At 39.8% G+C, this 27,184-nt stretch overlaps 1 protein-coding gene and 1 long non-coding RNA gene across 3 annotated transcripts in view; one reads left to right on the plus strand and one right to left on the minus strand.

Moving 5' to 3' along the window:
* The window catches only part of kaznb (kazrin, periplakin interacting protein b), a 141,880-nt gene that overhangs the window by 37,403 nt on the left and 77,293 nt on the right, over positions 1–27,184 (minus strand). The window lies entirely within an intron of this gene.
* Positions 1,175–5,260, plus strand: LOC117820885. Its single transcript, XR_004632867.1, has 2 exons — positions 1,175–1,419; positions 4,772–5,260. It is a non-coding gene; the product is annotated as an uncharacterized LOC117820885 (long non-coding RNA).

Genomic DNA, 27,184 nt, shown 5'->3' on the forward strand with positions numbered 1-27,184 from the left:
CAGAGTGGGAAACAGGGAGAACATTTCAAACGATACGTATCATTTTTCATTTCAAAATCCTCCAACAGGGGTTGAAGATATGGCCATGGGAGCTCAGGTGGAGAATTATAGAAAGAAAGAAAGAAAGAAAGAAAGAAAGAAAGAAAGAAAGAAAGAAAGAAAGAAAGAAAGAAAGAAACGTACTTCATTAATCCCCAGGGAGGAAATTCAATTCTTTCACTCGTGTTATTTTTTGGTTTTGCTACACGCACAGTTTGGTGTATATTAGGGATGTACATTTAAAGTATTTTCCATGATCGATTTTTGGAAATGTTAACGATCAATTATCGATGAATTGATTAAAAAAACACTATTATTCTTACGTCAAAAACAAAGCCAAATACGTTGTTTCCCCCCTAAATTGTATTTTCTACAGCAACAAAATGCATATAACTGACGGGATTGAATACGGGCACATGTTTGACACGCAGAATATCAACGATCAGGCTCATTAAAATATTCTACGCGGACATAGTCGTATAAAGTGAAGGCTGAGACTACTAACAGAAAAGTACTTCAGGCTCACAGTGTCAAGTTTTCTGTCTTCTCGTTCTTATTGAGAAAAATAAACATGTGTATTCAATCAGGTGTCAGCCGGGAGCGCAACCAGGTCATAATCAGTCCAGCTGCAGAAAAGCTCATAAGGCTCTGATGTTGCTGCTCTGCAAACATAGCGTACCTGAATTTACCCCCAGTCTGTTGCCTTCGTATCCAAAGGTGGGAAATGTCCTGTGTAAAGTTGTCAACCTTCGTGTCCGTGTCGTTGTTGGCAGCAGTTTTGTATTGATCCTCTTTAAAAAAGTGCTTGTGGAGACCTGACGCGCAGCCGCAGCCCCCAGCTGAGCGTCTCCGCTGTGCGCAACACCTTTAACAGCTGATTCACATCCAAACATACTTTAAACTTAAAACACCTCCACGATAGCTGAGTGTAATATGAGACCACATGATGTTTGTTCCACGTGACGGAAAATTGGTAACAAAAATTCGTGTTTCGAGTAATTTCTTAACAATCAATTAATCGATACTCGATTAATTGTGGTCATCCTGTATATACATACAATTTTATGCACAAACATGCAGTGGACATGCACTCAGGGAGAGATGTCAGAGTGAGGATGCTGCCATCAACCAGCACACCCCGAGCAGTTGAGGATTCCGTGCCTTATTCAATGGCACCTCGGCAGTGCCCAGGCAAGTGAACCAGAACCTCTCCAGCCACCAGTCCACTTGCCAAACTTCGTCCATGCTGGGACTCAAAGCCAAGTCCCTATAGACTGAGCTACTGCCGCCCATCATTACCGCCTCTAAATGAATTGCCTGATCTGAGTGAAATCTGCTGTGTTGGCACCATGTTCAACCGTGGAGACGCACGGTATACAGGTACGGCTAAACCACTGAGACAAACAGAACTACACAAACACATTTTTACTGTCTTTGGGATCAGATTTCAGAGAAGAGAAGGAAATTCATGAGCTGACTTCAAAGAAAAAGTAGTGAGGAACTAGAGCACTGATAGAAATGTAGTGGAGTAAAGAGTACAATAATTGTCTTCTGAATGTAGTGGAGTAAAAGTAATAAGGTCCCCCAAAAAATAATACTTGAGTAAAGTACAGATACTCAAAAAATGTACTTAAGTACAGTACTCAAGAAAATTAACTGTGTTATTGTCCACTACAGCAGACGGATGACTATTTTCAAAGCTCCTTTCAAATAAACTTTTGCTGAACAAAGTATGCATGGGTGAACAAAATGTCAGAGTGAAGTACACAAACAATAAAGATAAAATCGAGAAAGGTGTTCGAAGCAATGAGACTGATAAAGGCTCCTTCCCATGTTTTTTCCTATCATAAAGGCCTAGCCATGCCTCAACAATGCCTGGCAAAAATGAATTTCATCACCCATATATGACTCATAGATTGTTTTACACCTGATGATAAAGCTTGGAAAGTTCAATGCAACATACAATAAAATTAGATGTTTGATTGTTTTTTTTCATCTGACATAATCAGAGGATTAACAAACAGTGATTTTGTGGTTGTAAAGGTACTTTACTGTACTTATTGGCTAAATGCTAAAAGTTCTCCATCTTCAACACACAACACACATGCTCACTCTCACAGGATCATAGTAATATGAAAATTATTAGATCTATATTTCTCCCTGATGGTAGGTGTTTTCCGCTAAAGCGAAAAACAAGATACAGTAAATTATTTACTGAGCAGATCTGTATTACCTTTACAAAAAATATACAATTCATTTTTGTTGAACTGGAAATTGTTGTTATAAATAAATATAAATACTTCATTACCAGCGACTGGGGAAAAACACAGCCCGGACAGCCTCACAAGGAAAAACACCCACTAGTTATTAATGAGAATATTCTGTGTATAGTGTGTGACCACAGAAACACCCCCAAGTGTGGTAGGAAGTCAGAGAGGCTAATCAAACATCTGACAAGACTTCCCTTTCTAAGTCTCAGCAGAGGGAGGCAGACAACATGTTTGTGCCATGATGGAAAAAGGAGACAAACACTTAGTGGGAGGCAGAGTGGGCATTCAAGCAGACATAGGAGGAAACTATCATCGGTGTGCAGACTGCTCATTATTGCCCACCCTCAGCCAACCTTTAATTAAACTGGCATTCAGTAAGTCATGCAGGCGGCAGATACATTCATCCTTGTATCAGTCATCACACCAGAAAGGATGAGGACATCACCATGCTACTATGGAGTCACGCCGCCCTGAGATCCAGCCCTGCTGAGCATAACAACATGGTTGTTTGTGTTGTTGCATTCAGAGAGACTGAGACAGACCTGTAGGTACCATTTACAACAAATTACATTGGCTGGAAACATGCTAGATTTGAGAGGTGATTGGCAATCAGAGTAGTCCTTAGCATACAAAAACTTGTTTTTATGCTCTCCAAAATAAAAGGTTTTTATTCTTTGTTCAGGCAAAGTGTTGATTGAGGGTTTGGGTACAGCATTTCAATACTTCACCACACTATGATCATCATTGTCCTCTAGCAACAAATTCGGGATGAGGCTCAAAAAATGAAGCCCTTAATGGTGTACTGCTGAGCTCCTGGTTGTAAAGCATGTATAACCACTTGGCAACTATCACACAACAGCAGTATTAGCATTCAACCACTGCCGAGCTAACACTACTGTAAGCTTGCTTAAAGCTATGGTTGGTAGTCACGGAAAACTAGCATGAATTTGAATGTAGAATTTCCTCTGGACTCTGTCTAAAAAAGTAAACGAGACCATCAGCAACAAGATATTGTTTCTGTGTAGTGTTTTTAATTGCTGTCAACCACCAGGGAGTATTTATCAAGACAATTCACAGCGGGCTGCAGTAACAGCCTTTTTTTCCACAGCAAAGTTTCACAGTGAGTGATACATTTAGCTGTTCAGAGGCAAAAGAGAGACATTTTATATCAGACACACTACCTGTACATGAAAAGGACAGTATCAGCAAAGAAATAAGACATAGGCTACTTATTTATCCACAGGGGGTGCTAAAATTGTCACAAACAGCTAGTTCCTCTCATAGGCTTTAACTCATATTTTGACCAAACATCACTCTAGATTTTCACTGCTCAGTCTCACTTTCTCTTCTTTGAATAATATAGAAGCGGTGAACTATTATTGATTTGTGGAATTCACTATTTTTTATTCTAATTAGGACCTGAACACATCAGTATGACATTATAACAGCATTTAAAATTCACTGAGCACGATGAAAAAAGACTGCCATGTGAATATGATGAAGACTGAAGTAACAGTGTGACATAAAAAAAGGAGTTGAGATGCCGTGCTGGGAGCAGGCTGTCAAATGTAAAGCTCAGAAGAATTTAAATTTTTTTTGTGTCACACACTAATTATTCCTCATTGGGGTGACAATAACCACTGTGTTCAAATTTCTATTATTTCCGCTCATGCATTTAAATTGGCACGGCATAATGTGAGGAGGAATTTGAAACACTATCTAAATGGAATTTCACAGCAGTGCCGACAATGAAAGAATTAACAAAGCTAAATGATGTGAAGCCTTTCGGGTTTCTAACCTTTGGCACACAACTAAGCCAGAAAGCCTTGCCTGGTTACATAAGACAACGCAATTGAGTTAGCTTGTGATGTTTGATGTTTGAAAATCTCATAAGGGAGGCTGCTCATCTCTGACCCCAACCCTCATGGGTCGCTTTTGATATCATCAGACACAGACACAAGGTTTGTTCAAATCCCCTCACACAAAATGCTGACACTAACACTTAGTGTCTCCTCTGGTAAGCATCACAAACAGTGGTTGACACAGATGGAACAATGAACAGCAAATAAATCTTCTTTATGATGGAGCTAGACATGAAATCATAAATAACTGCAAACAAAATATTGTGTAAAACCCAAAAAAAGACAAATCGAAGCCCTCATAAACACAAGCTGTAAACGTGCCAAATAATTATTTAACAACAGCGACAATATACTGCAGGAGGAAGCTGACTTAGTATTCAACATGCTCCTGACACCACAGGAAAAGCAACAGATAAATCTCTCCTCAGGGACAGATTGTAAGTGAAACTTTATGCTATATATCGAAGGTCGAGCTGTCACATCTCTATTAAACGACCGAAACATGGAGCCAAACACTGCAGCGAAATGCCATTCCTTTAACATTTTACTCTGCCTGGGGCTGAAAACTTACTGTCTATTAATCTGTGTTTATAATCATAGGTGACACCAGGAATCAATACTCCCAGCGCTCACACAACATTAAGCCTGAGAGGCTGCTCCAAGCCTGCTGTGATCCATAGCCTCTGGATTCTGTCTGTGTACCGCTGTTAAGAGCACAACAGCAGCCTGCCCCGAGGAAACATGTGCAAAAAAAAAAACCTTCAGGGACACATCCATTACATCAATGAGGAGAAATGCTTGAGGAAGATGAGTGTCCAGGGTTACCGGTGTTATGGCTGATGTTGCTCAGCTTGTTGCCGTCTGCAGTTTGATTGCATTTCTCTCACTCTAATGATTTTGGTGTGAAAGGGCAAAATGAAGGAAGTTTTTTCAAAGAAAAAACGCAACAAGGTGGACGGTACTAAGGGCTACTCACAAGCCTTACTAAGTCATTTTTAGTGCTGTTCAACTGTGACTGCAAATTTTCATCACACTGTAAGTTTTGGAAAAATATATTCAGCTATTAAAACATTTCTTTATGGGCTTTTATTGATAAGTGATGTAATTCCCTTGATGTGTCAGGATAAATTGTGCCACTGTGCTAATGTTACAAATTACAGATAAATTCAGTGTTATGGAAATTATGGATTATCTTAAGTTTTGTAATATGTCAGTTATTTAATCAACTGGACTAGAATAACATTTCCATTTGGTTATTGAATCTGTAATATATATTTTTTACATTCATACAGTGCTCAGCATAAATGAGTACACCCCTAGCAGATTTGTTAGAAAACCTTTAGTTTCCTTTCAGGATCAGTATTTTTTTGGGATACAATACTATGAAACACTCCCACACACGTGGGCCATTGATTGCAAACAAGATTTGTTAATTTGTGCACAGAAAAAAAATACTTTTCTAACAAATTCATCCAAGACCATGTTACAAAAATGAGTACACCCCAATCAAAGTCTTAGGAGCAAAGATAAATATTGGACTACAAAGTTCTAATTGATCAATTCAACAACAGGTGAGTCTAGTCATTCATCAGCAGACACCTGACTATAAAAGGGCATTATTTAACAAAGAAAACCCTTCCTATTTCATGCAGTCAGTAATGGCTCCACATGGAAGAGAACTGGAATTGCAACAGTCCCTCAGAGACGTCCAGGCCGTCCAAGGAAGTTAACACCCCGGCTTCTGATGAGAAGGGTTGAAGTAAACCACCATGCAAGTTCACTGCAGTTGGCTAAAGAGGTAGAAAGTCAAACTGGAGTGACCGTTTCCCGAGACACAATACAGTGTACACTGCAGAGGAATGGCCTGCATGGGTGTCGCCCATGAAGGAAGCCTCTCCTAAGGCCCATGCACAAAAAGCCCACCTAGCATTTGCCAGGGCCCACGCTGATAAAGGTGAAGATGACTGGGACACTGTACTATGGAGTGATGAGACCAAAATTAATGTTTTTGGAACTGATGGCTTCAAAACTGTACAGCGTCGTGAAGGTGAGGAGTATAAGGAAAAATGCATACTGCCTACAGCAAAACATGGAGGTGGCAGTGTCCTCATGTGGGGCTGCATGAGTGCTGCTGGTGTTGGGGAGCTTCACTTAATTGATGGAATCATGAATTCACAATTTACTATTTGCCAATAACAAAGAAGAAGAAACAGCAAACAAATGTTGTTAATGTCATTTTCAGTAAGTGCACAGCAGCAGAGTTTGACCAGAAACAGTACTGAATTCGGACCAAGCATCAGGTAGAGTTTTCATAGCCTCTTTCAACCATTGAGATAGATTTAGCACACAAAACTCTGGAATTTCAATAAAAGATTCATTTTGAAATCTTGTCATTTTGACTCATTATTCAATAAAAGCAGACGAGTAGATGGGCATTTTCGACGGAGCATCATTTGAATCACTAATTCAGTATCGCTCGCTACACTCGCTGAAAACAATAAACGCAATACAGCACTCAGCTTTCTGATTAAACTGAGCTGTGTCAATATGCTGAAACCAAAACAGACGAAGGGCTCAGGAGAGCACAAACTACTTCAGTTGATTATTCATAACAATACCATCACAGAAACAACACTGTGAGATGATGCCTAACCTCGGGGTCACTATTGGGGGCTGTAGTTATGCATCCACCCATAAAACTAGTATGATGATCTGCAACGGCTGATGAATAATCGCACTGGGGGATGTCCTGCTGAACAATGGCAAGAGCTTAAGGATAAGCAATCTGTGTATAAATAAAAAAAATAAATCACATCATCCTTCATACCGGATTCCTTCTGGATGTAGACATCAGAAGGTTGGGAGGCAGGCCATAAGGCATCCATAATCACAACCATCACTGATCTATTCATGAAAACTGTGCAATCCATTGTGGCCTAGATAACAAATGTTTCTATAACCCTGAAGGATAAGCTACTGTCTGTGGTACTGCAGTTAATCCAACAGCATCCTCGATGAACACCACAGCCAGTTCAAGGCTCGGTTGATTCAGTGGTACTCTGACATGCATGGGTTGCAGACACATAACATCAGGTAGGATTGATTCCCTACAAAGGCTACTACAGTTTTGGACACAAGACAGAAAAGCTTTTCTTTGTAGAAGTAGCACTATGTAGCAGCATGTAGCACTTACAAGTGGCCTATTTCAAAATGCACAAAGAATAGAGACTGCACCACAGAGAGAGTAAAGAGATACATTCAATTTAAAGAAAAACTCACAGGGGGGTAAAAATTTGAATCCATGCCATCTCTTAAATCCCATAAATGCTGCAACATCTTCACAGTTACACTTTAAGCCCAATGGACACAAGTTTGCCAACATATGCGAAATCCCACTCACCCACCAGGCAAGCACACACACAAAATCCCTCTTTCACTCACACACCACATGCAACACACAGTTTGAGCTTCAGCACACAAACAAACACACACAGACTTTACAGCTCATCTGGTTGATACTGTGGGTCACAGCTGGTCATCACAGGGCATCATCTGCCCTGCCAGGACCCAGAGGCTTTGCTGGACCAGGAAAGCCAGATGAGGTCGGATTTAAAGTGAAGATTAAGCAGAAAAAAAATCTGCCTGGAGGAAATCCAGCACTGACACAACTCGAAAAATTCCTCCAGATCCTTGTGCTAACGCCTTTCCTGCCTTTGGTGAAAGCCAGAATGATTGCAGAAGGCCATTGATGGCTCTTTAAAATTGTCCAAGTGTGCACGCAGATTCGGAAAATGTGAGATGTTTAGCTGACCTCTTTCCCCTCACAGGCCTGGGAATGATTAACGCGCTTTTTCACAGATACCAGCCCCACCACGCCCATCCCAGCTGCCTCTGCTGCATCCAAGAAGGACAAACCTTTTTTCTGGACAGCGGGACGAGGACAGAGGATGGGCTGGGCATCTTATGCCTCCTTGTAACAGACTGCTAAAGAAGGAATCTTTGTTGCAAATTGCTTGGAGGACTACAAAAACTGTTTTTCCTCAATTTCCTCAGCCAAATTTCCACTTTTCCCTGTATTCACACAGCTGCTTTCCTGCAGTGTCATACTCAGGTTGATGTAATGAAGTTGTAGGTGTATGTTGTATGAATATTTAGTATCAGATAATTGACAACAATCCTTTGCATCTTAATAACAAACCCAAAAGACATCTGATGGTAAAAAATGAGACTAATTATTTTAACCCTTGTGTTTTCCTTGTTTGGACAATGCAATTTTTATCTTCACCGGGTCAATTTTGACCCAGTGTGGTTATGGCTGTTTAAAAACCTATAGTATTAAGTTTCACCAGATTCTGTATTTTATCTTTTTCACCAACTTCCTTTGAACTCATTCATACAACTTTTAACCCTTTAGTGCATTATTTATGGTCAACATGGCTTATTTACATGAAGATATGACTTGATTTGGGGTTTTAAAAAACATACTTTTTGAATTATTTTGACAACAATTATGATCACCTAAGAATTTCTTCATGAATTTTCACAGGCTCTTTCTTGTGAGTGTTTGGTCAGAATATTGTTTTGGAACCACTTATTATGTTTTAACTGCAGCAAATAATAACACTTGTTGTCCTCCCGGGTCAAAATTGACCCGGCCAATTTCACTTATTATGAAGCATAAAATATAATTTATCACCAAATTTTGTTTAACACCTCTTTAGTCAACTTCATTCAAAGCCATTGCCTTAGGTTTCACAATTATATTTAAAATATGTAGTCCATAATGCATTTAAATGAAATCATACGTTGTTTTTGTGTCTGCTTTAGCTGAAATTTTTAATTATTGTTGTCAAAATTATGATCAGAGGTATATTTGGTGATTAATGATCACTGACAAGTCTCTGTAAAAATTTGGTCAAGCTAAAAATTTTGATACTGTTTTCAATGTCTTCACAGAATCACAGTATAACACTTGTTGTCTTCGTGGGTCAAAATTGACCCAGGCTGGTTTGACTCTTTATAATGAATAAGATATATCTCATAAGTCGTTGTTACCAAGCCATTATGGGTAATTACTAAGTTTCAAACTTCTTTTTAGACCTTATATCAGTGGCCCTCATTTACATGAACTTCTATTGCTCATATTTGTGTAAAATAAGCAGATATTAGGGAATACTCTGGGTTATCACAATCGGTGTAGGATCTCTGGGTCTGTTCTCTGTCTGCTACAAATATATTTCAATTTTCAATATCAGGAATGGATGACTAAAGCAGATTTCCATCATTTGACTTGTAGTCATCTGCCATTACACCATGCTCCTCTTCCTCATCAGTTGATTCTAGCTCCTCATCACTTGAAACAGGATGTTGCTCACAGAGCTCCGTTATCGAGCGACCTGATTGGTCAGTGGACAGAGTTTTCTCCAATCTGATCAGATAAGAAGTTGAGTAACCATGGGGATTTACCCTGGTAAGAAGTGAGCCATAGTACTGAAAATCCTGAGTTAACCCTGAAGTTACCTCGATAACCAAAAATCCAGCTTCGTAGGATAAGAAATGAAATCAAGAACCTTTGAAACAGTTTAGCTCCCTCTCAATGTGCTGTCTCGGACTAAAATGTGAACTTTTCCAAACACTGATAGTTTTATACTGACTTTGATGTTTGGTGTTTATCCTGACCCCAGAGCAGGTGGGGCACATCAAAGGTCTAAGAACAACAGGTTTACACAGGTGCAGCTTTGAAAATGCATACATGTGTCTGTCTGTGTCTGCATATGTCCCTGTCTCAAAGTAGTATGGAAGCTATAAGGACACAATGTAACATGTTTTCAGGTGTGTGTGTGTGTGTGTGTGTGTGTGTGTGTGTGTGTGTGTGTGTGTGTGTGTGTGTGTGTGTTTGTGTGTGTGTGTGTTTCTTTCTGTGTTTGGGTGTTGTCCGGATGCTCTAAACTGCAAACTGCAACTGCAGGAAAAGTAATATTTCTTTATTTTGTTTGCATGTGTGCGTGTGTGTGTGCATGTGTGCGTGCGTGCGCGTGTGTGTGTGTGTGTTTCTGTGTTCCTGTGTGGGTCAGTGTTTGGTTGTTGTCTGGAAACTCTGATCTGCATTCAAGGAAAAGTAAGATTTCTTGGTTGTGTGTGTGTGTGTGTGTGTCTGTGTTTGAGTGTTTGTATTTGCACGCGCATGTGTGTGTGTGTGTGTGTGTGTGTGTGTGTGTGTGTGTGTATGTGTGTATGTGTGTTTGTGTTTGAGTGTGTGTGTACACGTGTGTGTGCATGTATGGGTCTGTGTTTGGTTGTTGCCTGGATGCTCTGATCTGCATTCAAGGAAAGTACAACTTCTTGATATTGTGTGTGTGTGTGTGTGTGTGTGTGTGTGTGTGTGTGTGTATGTGTGTGTGTGTGTGTGTGTGTGTGTGTGTGTGTGTGTGTGTGTGTGTGTGTGTATGTGTGTGTGTGTATGTGTATGTGTGTTTGTTTGTTTGAGCGTGTGTGTGTGTGTTTGACTGTGTGTTTTCACTCTCATCTTTTGAAAAAAGTGACTAGTAACCCCAAAGCCCCACGGGTCATTAGACCGGTTAGACGGAGTCTTGAGGAAATGCTACATTCAAATTCATGCAAGTTTTCCGTGATTACCAACCCTAGCTTTAAATGTAATTCCATCCAACCATTAAACCCCTTCCTCTGCTATTTCAAGAAGAATACAACGGCAGGACAACTCTGCGCAAGTAAAAATGTTATTTTCTCATTAATGCGTGATGCATGTTTGCTCACGTCTTAATTGGATTACTATTTAGCAATCTTGGAAATGATGAAGTGGGGATCTCAAATCAGAATGTTTTTAATGGGGTTGAAGAAAGATTTTACCCGTAAACATAGCTAGCTATTTTGGCCAATTTCTAGCTAACAATATGTTTGGTTTCTAGCTAACATAAAAATAGCTTGGAAATCACTTCCTTGCTAATATTACATTATATATGATCTTTTCTTCTGTATCTATTAAAACTACCAAATTGTAATATTAGCTTTCGGCCACTTTCCAACCAAAAGTTAAAAGTCAGTACAACATCATAACCCCATCCTAGCGTGACTTCAGATGTCAAATGACCTTGAAGTGAGCATATACAATAACTGAAGGACTCAGGCGGGGGGGCAGAGCCTGCTCCAGGAGGAGGAACCTTTACCACACAACAATCTGAGTAATACAACACAGTAGCGTAGTGTTTGGAGTCAGTGGTGGGTGAAACACACAAAACACAATGACTTTCTGTTAGAGCAGCTACAGTGGACTAGTATATTTGAGGCACAGTAGTTTGAAGTGGTGACCAGGAGGGAAGCAGGCTGAAGGTCTGAATAATAGAACTAAGAATACCATGTTCACAGGGCTTAGACAAGCCAGCTACTTATGGAAGGATAAGAATCACCCACGCAGGAACCCGCTCTGTCAGCTCCACCAGCTAACGCTGCCTTTAAACAGAATTGAATATCACCTGTGATGTTCAACAGTTCACCACAGCAAAGCTAAACTCAAACCTGGCAACTACTGTATATCTCAGCTGGAGCCAAAACAATAGTCAAATCAGACAGCTTTGTGTTTTATTGATTTTAAAAAGATGCTACTGTGCTGTGTGACATATCTTGCTCTTGATATAAATAGCACTTGACCGAGCTGCCATTGCTGTCTATTACAGATGCTAATTGCAGGAAAAAAAGCAGAGATCAACACATAAGCCATACTGTACTAAAGAATTATATAAGTATAAAGAACACAACTGCCCTCCTGCTCTCTTGGATCCAACAGTAAAGTCTGCAGCCAGTCAAAAGTTGTTTTCTTGCTGTAATGAAACTCAAACTGGCACACAATACATCTGAGACTCTGACAGATATACAGATGGACATTTATGATAAACAAATTCACCAGCAGTCATTGACACACATTTTTCTTGTCAAGCTATGATTTATCAGGTAAACCTCCTTAAAATTAAACACCTATAATTTATTGAGCACTCTAACTTGGTATTAAAACATGCTAACTTGTATTTACATACCAGCAGGGGTGATGAATAAATTAATGTCTGATTCAGATGAGGCGTACTTGATTTTCCCAGAGGGTAAATTTGTCTCGAGTGTTGTTATTTCACTGCAGATTAATCCCAATTATAAAAAGACATGTAATTAAAATGTATTTTAAAATGATAATAGAAAAAATTTACATAGGCGTAAGTGAGTGTCATAACTGCATGCAAAAGACACCGCACAGCAGCGCTCGACACAGCAACCCCATCCCATCCACTCATCAATGGCTGATTTCTCAGGAAGCATCGAATGTATCCTGCACAACTAATGTAGTCAACAACATTATCTTCCTCTTAAGTACCTTAACTGCCATAGAAATTAAATGAATGCTTCGTGATTTACACTGAGGGGACCAAAGTTTTCATAACAGGGTACTGACACCAAAAGTGCTAATTCATCATTATGCAGAGTGAGGCTAAATATTTCTAGTGGAGAGAGAGCAGCTGGGCTGTTACGGGCTGCTGTCCAAAGAGTTATCAAAGTTCAACTAAAGTGAATAAAACCCTTAATACACTGACCTCCAGAACAGTGCATCCAGTGAATTTCAAGCCCCTTGAGGAGTGGTGATGAAGTTAATTTAGGGCATTTCTTAAGCTAGCCATCATGTGATCAGTCTCTTTTGGCCAGTCTCTTATATCTTGTTCTAAAACTTTACATTCATACTTTTCTAAAATTCTCCTGCATGTCAGATAGAATGAAAAAGGGTGGTCATAAATATTCACTTTCAGCAGCATGCTAGTCTTGCATTTAGTCTCAAAACACAGTAAAGATCAGATTAAAGTCCCATGCTTCACATGAGAGTCAAACTTTGATGGCATGAGTATGAGGACTGATCTAGAGGGTGAGACACATCCTAACCTTCTTTAATATTTCACATCATACAGTACTCCCAACAGACTTATTCGACTTATAAAATTAAGCTGAGTACACTTTTCTGTCAAGCCAAGATGCCTTTGTAAAACACATTACGTCTTTTAATAAACTACATCATGGTGGCTTTGAACAACTGTGCGCAGTCAATTCAGCACTGCAGTGAGGTGGACCATGAGGTCTTAAGAAAACTTTCAGCACCCATTCTCTATCAACACACTCCTTATTATGCAAATGCACTTACATCACATTTGAGCTTTGGTGAAGAAGGGGTGTATGAGAGTGTGAAATACAAATAGTATAGTCAATCTGTTCATCACGTTAAATTACATACCTCTGCTGAGGTGATGAATTGCCCATTGTGGTGTTGAGTTTTACAGAAATGGTGAAAATTTCAGAGAATGAAAAATGACCCAGTAAGCTATCCATACCATGACTTCTACTCACATAGCGTTACAATAGATGCTACAGTCTTTAAGGTCATCGCCTCTCTCTCACAATACCTTACACTTCTGTAACAGCCTGAATCAGCTTTTTGCTTTGAACAGCTTTGACTAATGTCTCAGTGCAGGTCCAATCTCAAGAAGAGGCTTGACCACTTACTCCTCCCTGACTGCATCAGAGAGCAGCAAAGAAACAAATCCCTCCTGCGCAGCACAGAATCCACTTTTAAAAATCTAATCCTCCTCCTCTCCCTCTGTCAATTCTTCAGCCCACATAAGACTGTAATTAGTGGGATGGCAGTGGAAGTGCCAATTAGCATCTCAGCTAAGTTTTAACTTAACCACAGTGCTTTGTGCACATGTCACACACACACACACACACACACACACACACACACACACACACACACACACACACACACACACACACACACACACACACACACACACACACGCGCACACACACCACTTCACACATCTACCAATTACAGCACACTTTATACCTGCAGCTACAGCTTCAACATTTAGTTATTTATAATGATGACTTCTATTCAGGGTCAGGGAGTTTGTTGAGGGAAGTAATGTCCTAATTTTCTCAGCCTACATCTACAGCATGTGTCAGATTTCTGCTTAATGCAATTATTATTACTGAATTATTATTCAGGTACCTGAAGCTGCTTCTCTTGAGCCATAAACGCTCTGCTTTCTTTTTCAGTGTGAGCCTTAATAAACAGGAATAGTTCTTTAAGGCTGTTGACAGTTAATGTGAACAAGTCTTTGTCTGCACATCACCAAAACTTAAGCAGTATAGATGGTAATGTTACGACATCCAACAACTCTTTAAAAAACAAGGTGACATGGCAAGGGCAAAAGAGAAAAAAAAACATGCAGTGGAAAGCAGCACACAGAAAGCTGAAATTCTTTAAGGAAGAGACTGTTTAAAGCCCCAGATAAAGCTACCGTGAGGAACTATTAGTTTGTGTTGACATGGCCTCCCCTGTGGACAAAACAGGACCCGGTACATTTTTATTTATTTTGTCCTGTACATGTTTTGTTTTCTGTCTACAAATCTCATCCTTCTTTCTTTGCAAAATGATTTTTATCACTCACTGGGAATATTTGCTGAAGAACAAATGAAAAGAGTCTGTTTCTTTAGTGTACTGTAAACTGTCTCGTCTTACACCTGACCCTTACAGCGGTTACAGGCATTAAGATTTACAATATAGAAATTGTAAATCTTGTCATGGACAGTCTTGTTTGCTTTTGAAGGTCATAAAAAAGCATCACAATTAGTTTCAGTATTCTTCATATTAAGCTAGAAACTCCTCACAGGAGCTTTAAGTCTGAGATGATTTTCTTTTTTCAATCATGTGACTCAGATTCAATCTATAACCACTACACCCTTGTTAAATACAAACAGGGACTATTCAGAGGCAGGTTAACTCATTTTCAAGTGTGTGGGGCATCCTATACAACACCAGATTACATTTTTTTCACTTGGAGGGCACAGTGGAGGGCACTAAAATACAATTCCTAGCAGATCTCTATCAACCTGAACAAAGGTCTAATCAACCAGAAAAGGATAAACATCACTAGCGGCGAGCAGGGCCTTAAAATATGTAGTCTAAATGTCATCCTGTTTTTTACTGTAAGTGAAATGTCCAATGTTTTTATTTAGCGGCCACCGACAGCGTTAAAAATGAAGCCATTATGAAAAAGTGAAGTGCAGGAGACCACAGTTCTTTGAGTGTCCACTTTAAGCTGGCTGAAAAAGCCAAATAATCCTCATGAGGTCGCATTTTAAAATGCGATTTTTACAGCATATGAAACATGGTTACAGCCTGGTGCAAAAACAAGTTAGATTATGTAGACCATTTCTTTTTTTTACACATGGTGCACCAGGGGTGAATCCATTTAGATTTCATCAAGGGGATAAGTCAAATATATATTTGCATAATAGGGGCTAGGCTGAGTTGACTGACAGGTGCTAAAGTCCTGCCTCAGCTCCATCTTTTTGCCTGTTTCTATATTAAGAGAAAATTTGGTTGAGCCAGCATTTCCCATATGGCACCCACCATTGTTGGGCTTCAAAACATCTCTTCAGAGACAAATGGGTAATGTCAAAGAGACCATGTCCATTTTTTATAAAATGTATGACTCTGAGAGGCTATAACAGTACTTCAGATCTACACTGGTTTAACTTTACTTGAGCAAAATTATGCTTAAATCAACTAAATGGATCCTGCTTCAAAGTCATGTGTCTCTTGGCTTTCCAGCTATTATGTTTCAATTAATCCAGTACAATATACAGATTTGTGATAGAGGAAAATCATGACGCTCAATAGATCAATTTAAACATTGAGTATCTTTTTATTACATTTTAAAATGCCCAGTTCTGTGAGCGTTTCACCAAGATAGATCCTGATCTCAGCACTCTGTTTGTTAATGCCTTGTTTAAGTATTAACAATATTATCAATAAGATTTCATGGCATCTACAAGAACCAATCATGATAGTTAAATCACTTCCAATAAAACTGTTGGAGTTAGAGATCTCATTTAGAAGACAGGCCAGCCTGTACCATGAATCTAACATTCACTAATAGCAGCGTGGGTCATATTTATGAGATGAAAATGTACAAAAAAGTAGAGTAAAATAATGTGAAACTTTTATGTCCAAGTTGAAAGTATTCTGATGAAACTATGTCTCAATGGAAGACCGCACCACTTCCACCGGCAGCTGTCAGGACAACAGTATGATGCAAGCTTCTGTTGTAGGTTTCATTTCAAAACCCATATAAATCTATTTTGGGGGGAATAACAGAATTTCTTTTTTATACATTTATAAGATGCTGAGGAAGGAGTGTGTGAGAGCCGTTGTTCTGTTTTATCATGAACCTGATGTTTCTCACAGCAGTTACAAGCAGTCCTCCTTTCATCCATTCCTTGTTTCCTTGCTCTCCTTTTTGTAACAAATATTACTGACAGGAAACTGGGTGTGTTGGCAGCAGTCCAAAAGGCTCCTCCACCTGTCCAGGAAGTCGACCTTTTGTGCGATACTGTACATCAAAAGTGGAGACAATAGCCCGCTCGCTTAGTGCTCCACTGTGTGATTGATAGCATCTCATTAGCTGTAGGAGTTTAAACTGCTGAGAGCGACCCAGGTTCTCTTTCTCCCTGTGTCGGTTTGTGGACTCTTCATCTGCCCTGCCCTTTCCTATACCTCAGGCAGCACTGCAGAGAGACCAGCAGCCTCTTCTCTTTCTCCCCTTCTGCATCCACCTTCATCAATCAGCCTCTTCTAGAAGTTTAAAAGCCCCCAAATCCCTCAACTCATCCACCACTTTCTCTCTTAGGATTTTTGTCCTCATGATTATTAAGATTCCTCTCCTGATCCTGCGCTGTAACTTCTGCAGTGATAGATATTCCCTCACTCTTTTCTCTCTCTTCCTGCTGCTGTTTCTTCCACCATCCTCAATGCCCTCCTTCGCCACCTCCCCTCGGCCTGTTCTGCGTCACTGATCACCCCTCCTTCGATCCACTAGGGGGTTCTTCCCAGGAGAGTAACTGCAGTAATAAGAGCAGAGAGGCTCAGAGATGCACACTGCTGGCGCCCTGCAGGGCCGCCTTTCAAGTCTGTAACGTTCAGACATATTCAAAAAGCAGGAGCAGGAAGAGAACAAGACCCTCTACATAAATTGAAAGTGAAATATTTCTAAACTACATCTATAAACATTCATTTTCAGTAAATCACTATGACACCAGCATCTGCACAGTGAGAGTGCACTGCACAAACCAGCATGGCGCCGTTGAATCAGAAACTCTGAAACAACTAGAGTTTTTCTGTTCCTGTGTCTCCCCGAGGCGCTGCACTCTCTGGAGACAGAGCTGGATTGACTGGAGACCTTCATTGTTTCCCTCTTCCTCCTCAGTGTTGTCTGGTTAATTAATGAACCATCAGTTTAGTTTCTTCAGGCACCGTTTTGTTTCCTTTTTGCACCATATTTCTGCAGGCAGACCTCCCAAGACACTCCCGAGCATCTGGCCATGCAACCTTGTACAATAACCATTTTTTTCTCTTTGCAAAGCCAAAGCAAAGCCGCTATTTCAACACCAGAGATCAATTTACTGTTAAAGTTATAGTGTGAGATTTGTCTGCAGAAGAGTGTGCTTAGTCTTGTGAAGAATGGAGGATTACTTTAGAGTTCACAGATGGGAAAATGCGTCCCAACTGCCTGAAGGAAATAATGCAGCTTATATCTCACTGAAAATATTACAGATTAGTACTTTCCTTGCTCATCAGAAGGTAAATGTGTCCTCGTTTAAGAGTAAATCTGGTTTGTGGCAACATGAGTGTATTTCAAATATTAAATGTATATACAATTATCAAATTTTACTTCAAACCAGTCTCTTTTGTGTATAGAAAGAAACATGGAGAAACAAGAGCCCTCTTCTTAAAGAATTAGAAGATAATGAATCAGAAATAAAACCACCATCTAAACCTACAACTACTCAAAAAGAAAAAAGAAAACATGAAAAATAAACAGGCCCAAAGAAATGAGAGAGGAATAAATCCAAACAATCATCATGAAATAATGTACAGCCTTAAATTTACATTTAGGTTCATGGGTAACAGAGGTGGCATTAATGTTTTTTGTTCAAATGTTACAAACAAGTATTTAGTAAAAGTTGGATGTCAATAATCAACGTGAGAGACGTTACAAATTGTGAGATAAACATGTGTTGTATTAATCCAAGATTGAGACTGTGGTATGCTCTGAACAGCTTGTTCAAAAAGTCACATGAGAACTTAGTGAGGTTAGTACGAGATTTGCTCAGATTGTCACATCACTAATTAGTAAATCTCTTTAAAAGAACATAAAAAATGTAGCACTTTCCTCTTCTTTGTTGCTGAGTTACTTTTATTCCCCTTTCCAAACTTTCAGATCAGATCCGAACAGATTTAGGGTCCAAAACATATGGCTGTATTTCATGACATATTTGTCATTTCAAATAGAGAAATGCAGGTTAACTCAATGGCAACAGTGGAGAAGGGTCCTCGAGTGCTGGGTTCTTTAAACTGCCTTAAGAGACAGTAGCAAAAATGAAGCAGAGGCTTAAAGGAGGGTTTTCAAAGACACTGATCTCAGATTAGTAAAGAATTTTTTGAGCTCTAAATTCTGTAAAGCTACTAACACAGCTATCAGAAAGACAATATTAAGCCTGAAAATGAGTATAATACCCCCTATTTAAGTAAGAAAGAAGAAGTACCAAATCCAAAAGTCTTGCTAATTGGTGAGTTTTAATAAATACTGAAGGGACACTATCACTTTATTACTGTTGTTTTTAATTTTTATATTTTTCTTTTCGAATTCTTACAGCTAAATTGTATTATCTATAAATTAAATTAAGTGATCTCAGTTGTACTTCAGTATAAGAGTTTGAATGAACTTCGATAAAAAAGATAAATTCTATAATTTAAAATCATGCAACACTAAAAATCCTGTCCTAGTAGATTCAACTCCGATCCATCCTCAATTTTCTCCAGGTGCATAGAGCAGCAAATCTTACTGTAAACTCTTCTGTATTTACTGCTGGAGTCACTCTGCAGAACAACTTTAATAACCTTTTAATCATGTTGTGTTAAACAAATTAACCTTTATCAGCAAACAAGAGACAGCGATATTGTTTTCTGATATTAGATTTAAGTCACATTTTGAAAGTGTGCAATTGAAGTTGTGTGTGATGTACAACTAGGAATTATAAAACTTTTATTGTAATTCATGCTTCAAGTCTTTTTTTTGGAATAACGGATTGGTGAGTCAAAAACATGCTTACTTCTCATTACATGGCAAACCTTAAAATGTGACGGTTCCTTGCTGCACACCATGGATGACTGAAACTGTGCTGTGTAACATTCAGTGTCAGATTTGTTCCAACATGTTACTGTTTAAGAAATGCTCATCAAACAGGCCACGCTTTAACTTCTGTCGCATCCTGCTTTCAAACAAAATCCAATTTTTTTTCTTTTACATAAACTGAAAGCAACTGGCAACTTCAAAACAAGCAACTTGGGAAGTCTCTGGACCATTGTTGTTCTTTGGCATTCCATCCCACCATGGTTGCTAAGTAACAGTTATGCTGCCAACCTTTGGGCTTAAACTTTAATCCTGCCTCTAAAGAAAATGTTTAGGGCCAACAGAGGAAGTGGGGTGGAAAATTTCAGCATGATGAATGAGGGGGAGCCACCAAACTGTTGATGTAAAGAATAATAAGTAAGACAGTTTTCATAAAAAGTCACCCCACACAACTCCCAAGTCTCATTAAACTACAATACAGAGTTTGATCTCTTAACTGCAACTCCAACTGCTTCACTGTAGCTCTCAAAAGGAAGCCACCAAGATCACATATTCCCCTTTAAATATATATATATATTTGGTCATCATTAAAAAATGAAACATATTGCACCCTGTGCCAATTTCTGTTACAATCCAACTGACCTACTAAGCCAATTGTAAACCTCTACATCAGTCGTTTTGGAAGAGATGGTGAAATAACAAGTCAGCCATCTTTTTAAAACTTTTATGTGATGGAACCAATAACTGTTTATGAAAACCAGACATGACCTCATCTCTAAAAATTGAAGGCAATGCAGTTTTGCCTCCAACCTGCTTTATTTCTAATGACCAGCAGGGGGGCGACTGTACTGATTGCAAGAGTTTTCTGAAACCAGGTGAGAAAATAACCCTCTCAGTCTCAGATGTTAGTTTCAAGTCTTCTCCAAGACATCATGAAGGTTATTTAACAAATTATGGTCCTGTTTGTAACAAAGTACATCATGACGACGGGGACGTTTTGTGGTGTGGCTATGTTTTCAAGTTTCTCTTTAAGGCATTGTATCAACAAGGATAGAAATGTGGCAATGCTCCAATATGTGGTGAAAAAATATGATCACCTTTGATTCCACACAAACAAGATGGCTACAGCAAAAACCGCTAACCAATGGTTGACAGCGTGGTTGCCAGTTTCACTTCTTTCACAAAGTCCATTGTCTGTGCAGACTGTTTTAAGATACATACGTACGTTGACTGGCAGCTGGTTTTCCTGCAAGTTTCAACAGCCATGGCAGGTCTTCTTGCATTATTATAACACCAACATTCAATGAGGGTGAGAAGCACCAAACAGTACAGTCTGACAGCTTGTGCTGCTTTACAATACACAAAAGACAAAAAACCTCTCATAACACTAATACAGTCTTATGAATAGGCAATTTGAAGAAGTCATTTAAAAATAATAAAACAGATTCTGCTAAAATGTGCGAGTCTCTCCAACACCTAAGTCCTCTGAAATAATGAAGTCAGTGGGTGGTTTGCCTTGTCTTAAATTAACCACCTTTATCTCCATACCTGATCCTGGCCTAGAAATGTCAGAGCTTCTGGCTGCGTTTTAATCATCAGGTCTGGAGCTTAACAGGCTAATTTAGTCATAAGAATAGAAGAAATTCACAAATCTGACAAACCCTTCAAAGACTAATAATTCAAACAGAATTAACAGACTCACGTTGACAGGGCTGACAGATCAAAAATAATTGATAGATAATGTTCAGTTAATTGCTGGGTTGCATTACTAAGTAGCTGTTAGATCCACAGAAATCACAACACAAAAGATACAAGTTAGGAACCAATAATTCCCAGAAGAATCCTCATCTCTTGTGTCAGATTGTTGTCCTGCTACACTGAGCAGCGCCGCATAATGATTCACACTCCTCCACTTCCTGTTTCATGATGTGTCTTTGCCCCCTGTGACGCCAACTTAATTAATTCAAAATGTATCATCCAATTATGTGCATTCGTCCATGCACAAACACACACACACTCACACACACAGACAGTACATACACTTTGCTTCAGAATGGAAACAAGGCCTGTGGTATCAGATGGCCACATACTGCTGATCACAAGGTTAAATGATAGCATGGTGTGTGCCTACCCATTCATATCTCATTACAAGGCTGCAGAAACACAAGCTCATAAATCAAAAGTTGCTGCACTGCAGCTGCATGATGCTCACAAAGGTCAGAGGTTGACAGCAGCTGGTGGTGCACGCTGAGCGGCGCTGCATTTCTTACCCTGATATGGGAAGTGATGCATTGTTGCTCTACCTTCAGTCATCTTTGATCCATGCAGCTCCCAGGGTATACAGCTAGGCCTCATCTTCTCACTGCTCAACACCAAGGAGAAATCCATTTCTGCGCTTCTGTCTGTGCATTTTCTCTTTCGGTCAAAGTCTTCACCCTGCTTCTGCAACATCAGATTACTGCTGGGAGGATTCCAGATGAGGGACGGGACACAGATTATCGTGGGATCAGTCCACGCCCTCTCATGATTTCTATCCCCTACCCAACATCTATATCTACTTTTATAAAGCTTACTGTGCCCCCCTGCGGTGGTCTCGCCCACCCTCTGATCCCGCCTCACCACCAGATGGGACGTTCCTCTACAGACTGAAGATTCCGATACACTGCTGGCTTACAGTCATTCGTAATCCGGGACCTTCACCCTCCAACTGTGTAATCAGACAGCTGAATTTGAATGTATAAGAAAGCTAATACCTGATTGTGACACAGAGGCATATGTAAGGCAGAGACAATCTTACTGTAATCCTTTGATACCGGCAGTATTAAAGGATTGCATCCACTCCATTTGGCTCATACAGCACGGCAGCAACAATGTCTGCACGTCCTAATGCTAAGTGTATATATGAACAAGAAAATGAGACACTCTTATACTTACAGTCTGTTCTTTATCAACTACTTCAGTTTCTCACAGGGAGAAATCAAATGACGTCAATATGCAGTTCCCCCTGAGAGTATTTGACCGGATCTGTGTGAGAGCTGAATTTAGATAAATCAACTAAATGTGTGATGACATACTGTAAACACACTGAGAGATACTGTGCACCTCTGTGTTTACACAAAAAGGCAAAGTTTTGAGTTATCATCTGTATTAGAGTGCTAACTTCACTTGTACAGCCTCACCCAGCGGGTCAAGCTCAAGCCCAAAGAGGCTTCTCACTCTCTGCCTTCCCTGTCTTCTTTCTAGCATCTCAATACTCTTCTCTGTTTTCTCTCACTTCTCTCCTTTCTTTCCTCATTAGAGTGGAGGAGTCAGGGAAGTATTGCATAACAGTGACAATGATATTTCTCTTAACGTAACCAAACCTTAACCAGTCTTGTCACATTACAAACATCATGTTGAAGCAGTAAGTTGTTGTGATTTTTACGGTTTATATGAACGATCTTTTCCATCACTTCAATGCGTCATTCAAGAGGTTGTGGGAAAACAACATTAGTCATTTTGTGGTACTTCTTTCACTTGATTTCAGCTTCCTTCAGCTCCTCTATTCAAACTGCCATGTCAACTTTTTCTAGCATCGATATTTCAGTCACTTCTGTTTCTGTCATGATTTCCAACTGTATAAATTGGAAATCTTACACAGCAAGTACTAGCAAAATTTCATCAAAAAAGTTGTCTTTTAATTTTTTATACACCTCAGAACAAATAACCAGTGTACAGATCAACTAGAAGCCAATACAGCCAGCATGGTTCCATCATAGGAATCCCTGCTGCCTCATTGTAAATAGGTTCTTGGTTTACACCAAGACACAGCCTCGTTGACGTCACACTTTAGTTTATGATGATTTCTTTCTTCGGGGCCATTTTAGCCTTTTGATAGGACAGCCACAGAGACAGGATATGTGTGGAGTAGAGAGTGGGGGAGGACACGCAGCAAAGGGCAGAGGCCACTGCGACAAGGACTATTGCCTCTGTATGAGTGCACGTTTTAACTGCTGAGCTAAACCAGCACCCCATAACTTATTTAACACCTTCTATATGTTAAACAAGGAGAGGGGCATCTGACCATTGAAACCTAAGTTTTATAGCAACCCACCCAGTCCACCCAGTAGCCCAGGTTTCTTCCAGCTACACAATGGAGACACAGAGCCGCGTCCGGAGGAGAGAACCAATTAGTTGTCAGTCTACGGCTTGTCACCTGACAGTCTGCTCATCCAAAGCCTGATGGAGGAGCCTCTCCAGTCCGCTCATTCAAACCAATTAAGGTCTGGAGGTGTATTACCACACACTCATTACCTGCCTGTCACAGAGCGCTGCTTCTCTTCACATCCCAGCTCATTGGTCTGTTCAAAGTCTCACCCTTAAGAGTCATTTTCTTTGTTCCATACCGTCTGCCTTTCCTGGTTTTCTTAGCTGTGCTGTGTATGCTCCCTCTATAAATCTCTTCTCTTTCAGTAAGAGAGAAATATTTGCCCTTCCCATGGAAATATGGGAAAAGTTTATGTTATAGTAAGCATGAAGACAGGAGAAATTAAAGAGTAGCTTGTTCATGAGCTCTTGAGAATAACAAATGTGGAAATGCCTTACAGCGTTAAATAGAAACAATGCAGAGACATCAAAACATCCAAAACTGCACACACACTGACAAAAGGCTTACATCCCATCATTCCCCCTCTCTCTTGGCCCACAGTGCAATAAAACAAACACTCAGATGTTTGGGTACAAAGGGCTGGACTCATGTCACAGCTGGAGTGTGTATACGGTCCTGCACGAGCTGTCCAAATAGTTTATCTGTGCGAGATGGATGACATATCTGGAACGATTAAAATTCCCACATTCCCTCTTGCTTAACACACTACAAACCATGTAGCTATAAACCATGAAACATAAAATGTTCAGGGCAGAGATGTTGAGATGTTTGGAATTCCCCTCATTGCTTCATTAACGCTGGAAAAAGAAAATGGAGAGATATCATTCTGCTACCACCGTTTGAGGGAACAGAAATGTACAACAAAAAACAGTTTTGCTTTCACAAGACTACTTTATGATCATTTCCGTTTCAGGAGAAGCCACCTACAGTACATTCAGCCGCAGGTCTGCAAAGTGAAACCAGTCTTAATAATTACTGTGCAGCTCTCCTGCTCCAGGTACACACTCAAAGCTTTTCATTTATTCATAAAGGCAGCGCAGTGTGAGCAGAAACTCATTTTAATCCCTACTGGGCCTCTGTTAACTTGTTGAAAGGTCAAAACAAGACTAATAAGGGAGAGTTGCATCGATTAACAGGAATTAATGGTCACTTGAACTCAACAGTGAATACCAGGACCTCTAATTGAATCCAGATGGAGCAGCCAGTGAGCACAGCCAGCTAGCATGGAGCCTGCAGGGGGCCCCATCAAGCCTGCTGCTACAGTCCAGATTTTGAGATTAACATTTGCAATTTTTGAATTTTTACATTAATTTTCCATTTTATAATTTTTTATAACTTTTGCTCAACTTATAACCTCATACTGTGACAGTGATAGAGAAAAACATTTTTCTGAATGCTTCTCTGGGACGGTGTTCTTCTTACAACCGTGCGCATCTTTCACACAGTAGGGACAGTGTCACAGCAAAGTACATTTTGCTTACAGTTAAGTACAATTCTTGAAGTGTTGGTTCTGTATTTGCCTATTTCCTTCTTTGGCTGCTCTTTAATTCAATAACAACACTATTTCATGGATATACTTGTTCAGTACCCTGATTTTCCTTGACCTATCTCTTTTTGATAATAGTTGCGTGTCTGTCTCTCACAATTCACGGTCTGCCATGTCCCCTTTACCAAGTCTTTCTCAATAGTCCTTGAATCGTCAGTGTAGCTGTGTACATAAACATCCAAAACAAGTGCCTATGTCCTTTTTTCTCAGACTAATAGGCTGCAAGTTTGTATGATGCTAGCTTAGCATTTCTGTGTCCATGTGTCAAGGGCCTCTGTAAAGCAGTTTAATATATTTATCTGTTAGAATAAGGTGAACAGGTGAGATCTTTGATTAAAAACACTTACTCAAGTACAGCACAAAATCAGTAAAGAAGTATGAAGTACTGCTTCTGCTTTAGCCACAGGGGGCACCAAAATCAACACAAACCAAAAGTTCCTCACAGGAGTTTCAAAAAGTTTCACTCTACTGCAATTGGTCAGCCCTTTTCTCCTGTTTTGTAGAAAGTCAGGGAGCCAAGTATTGACACTTTGCACTAAGAACAGAACAAGGAAGTACACACTGCTAGAGCAAAAAATGCTGTTAGTAGACACATGCCTTAAATGTTGTTATTCATGTCACACATACTGTATGTAAGCAATCAAATCAAGAAGGGCCTTTTTTGGGCTACTATTTCCAGATCTAGAGCTGCAGGTAATGCAGTGATACGATATTTACTAATGAATCCATCATCAATCAATGAATAGCTTTTATGTCTTGCAAAATGCCATAGAATAAAAGAAAATATGAAGCATACAGGGCATTTTAAAACTGACTTTATATTAACTACTAAGTGAGACAAAAGTACAGTTGGCCAGCCTTCATTTGAGGTTACGGGTGTTGACAATGCAAAAAAAGCTTTTAGTGGACACAGGCCCTAATACTTAAAACATTGCTCAATGATGGGGTTACATAAATAATACAGCCAGGAACCATTGTGCATTATGGGTACTTTTATTACATTAAATAAATTTGGTATACGGAACTTTTTGTTTGTTTTTACCGAGGAGACATTTGAGCGACAACCTTTACTTTTATTGAAGTATTTTCACAGTGTGATATCATTACTCTGGATGCTTGGTGCTAGATTATTTTGACAGAAGATATATATAGTAAGCAACACAATGTTGTACATCTCTGATTTTCTGCTTGGAGCTTGTATGACAGGGAATAACCAAAAAAGAGACGATGCGAGATTGTCCACTCACATACCAACAATGTATCTAAAATTGTCTGACTACCTATATTGTCTATTTTGTCTCTTTATTAGAACAGCAATGATGTTTAACACACCTGTAAATTACTCCCACAGCCCTGCCAGCCTCCACTTTATACCAATCCTCCCCCTCTGCACTAATAATACTATAATGATGCCACTGTTAGCACAGTACCGAGGCCCTGTGCTTTATGGACTGACCTCAAAATCAATTCAGCTGCACACAGGGTCTATTAATGGAGCTAGGTCTTAAACTCCTCCTCTCCTATACTTTCCTCTATTCTCTCATAACCTTCTTTATGATAACCTCCAATATTTTTCCCCCCTGCCTCTCCTCACCTCTTCTTTTCTACCTCTTGCTCCAGGTCCTCACCCTGGACAGTAAATTACCCACAGCCAGGCCGGCTCTTCTCATTTTGACTAGTTCTTTGACAAAGCAATGGACGTTCTGCAGCCCTGTGGCACATTTTAACCTCATAAAGAGAAAGTAATAGAGCCTGTCTCGGAAGACACACAGAAGCCATGAAAAAGTGGATCATAGAAAAAGTTCCTCCGCAACGCTGCAACCATGGGTAAACTAGATACAGTGAAACATGTAAAATTTTCTCTGCAGGAAATACATGTGATTCACCGAATGTGAAATGAATGGCTTTGTTTTTGCTCTCATTAGCGTCTCTGGCACACATAATTTGCAAATATGGAAGATTTTGCAGCAGGGATGGAACAGAGGCATACTTGAGGGTTTGAGAGCGCATTCCTGGACAGAGGGAGAAGAGCTGAGTCTCTTGCCGTGGTTAATTAGGGGGGAGTCTGTGGGAAA

The sequence above is a fragment of the Notolabrus celidotus genome, chromosome 1 (assembly GCF_009762535.1).
Source record: "Notolabrus celidotus isolate fNotCel1 chromosome 1, fNotCel1.pri, whole genome shotgun sequence".
NCBI lineage: Eukaryota > Metazoa > Chordata > Actinopteri > Labriformes > Labridae > Notolabrus > Notolabrus celidotus.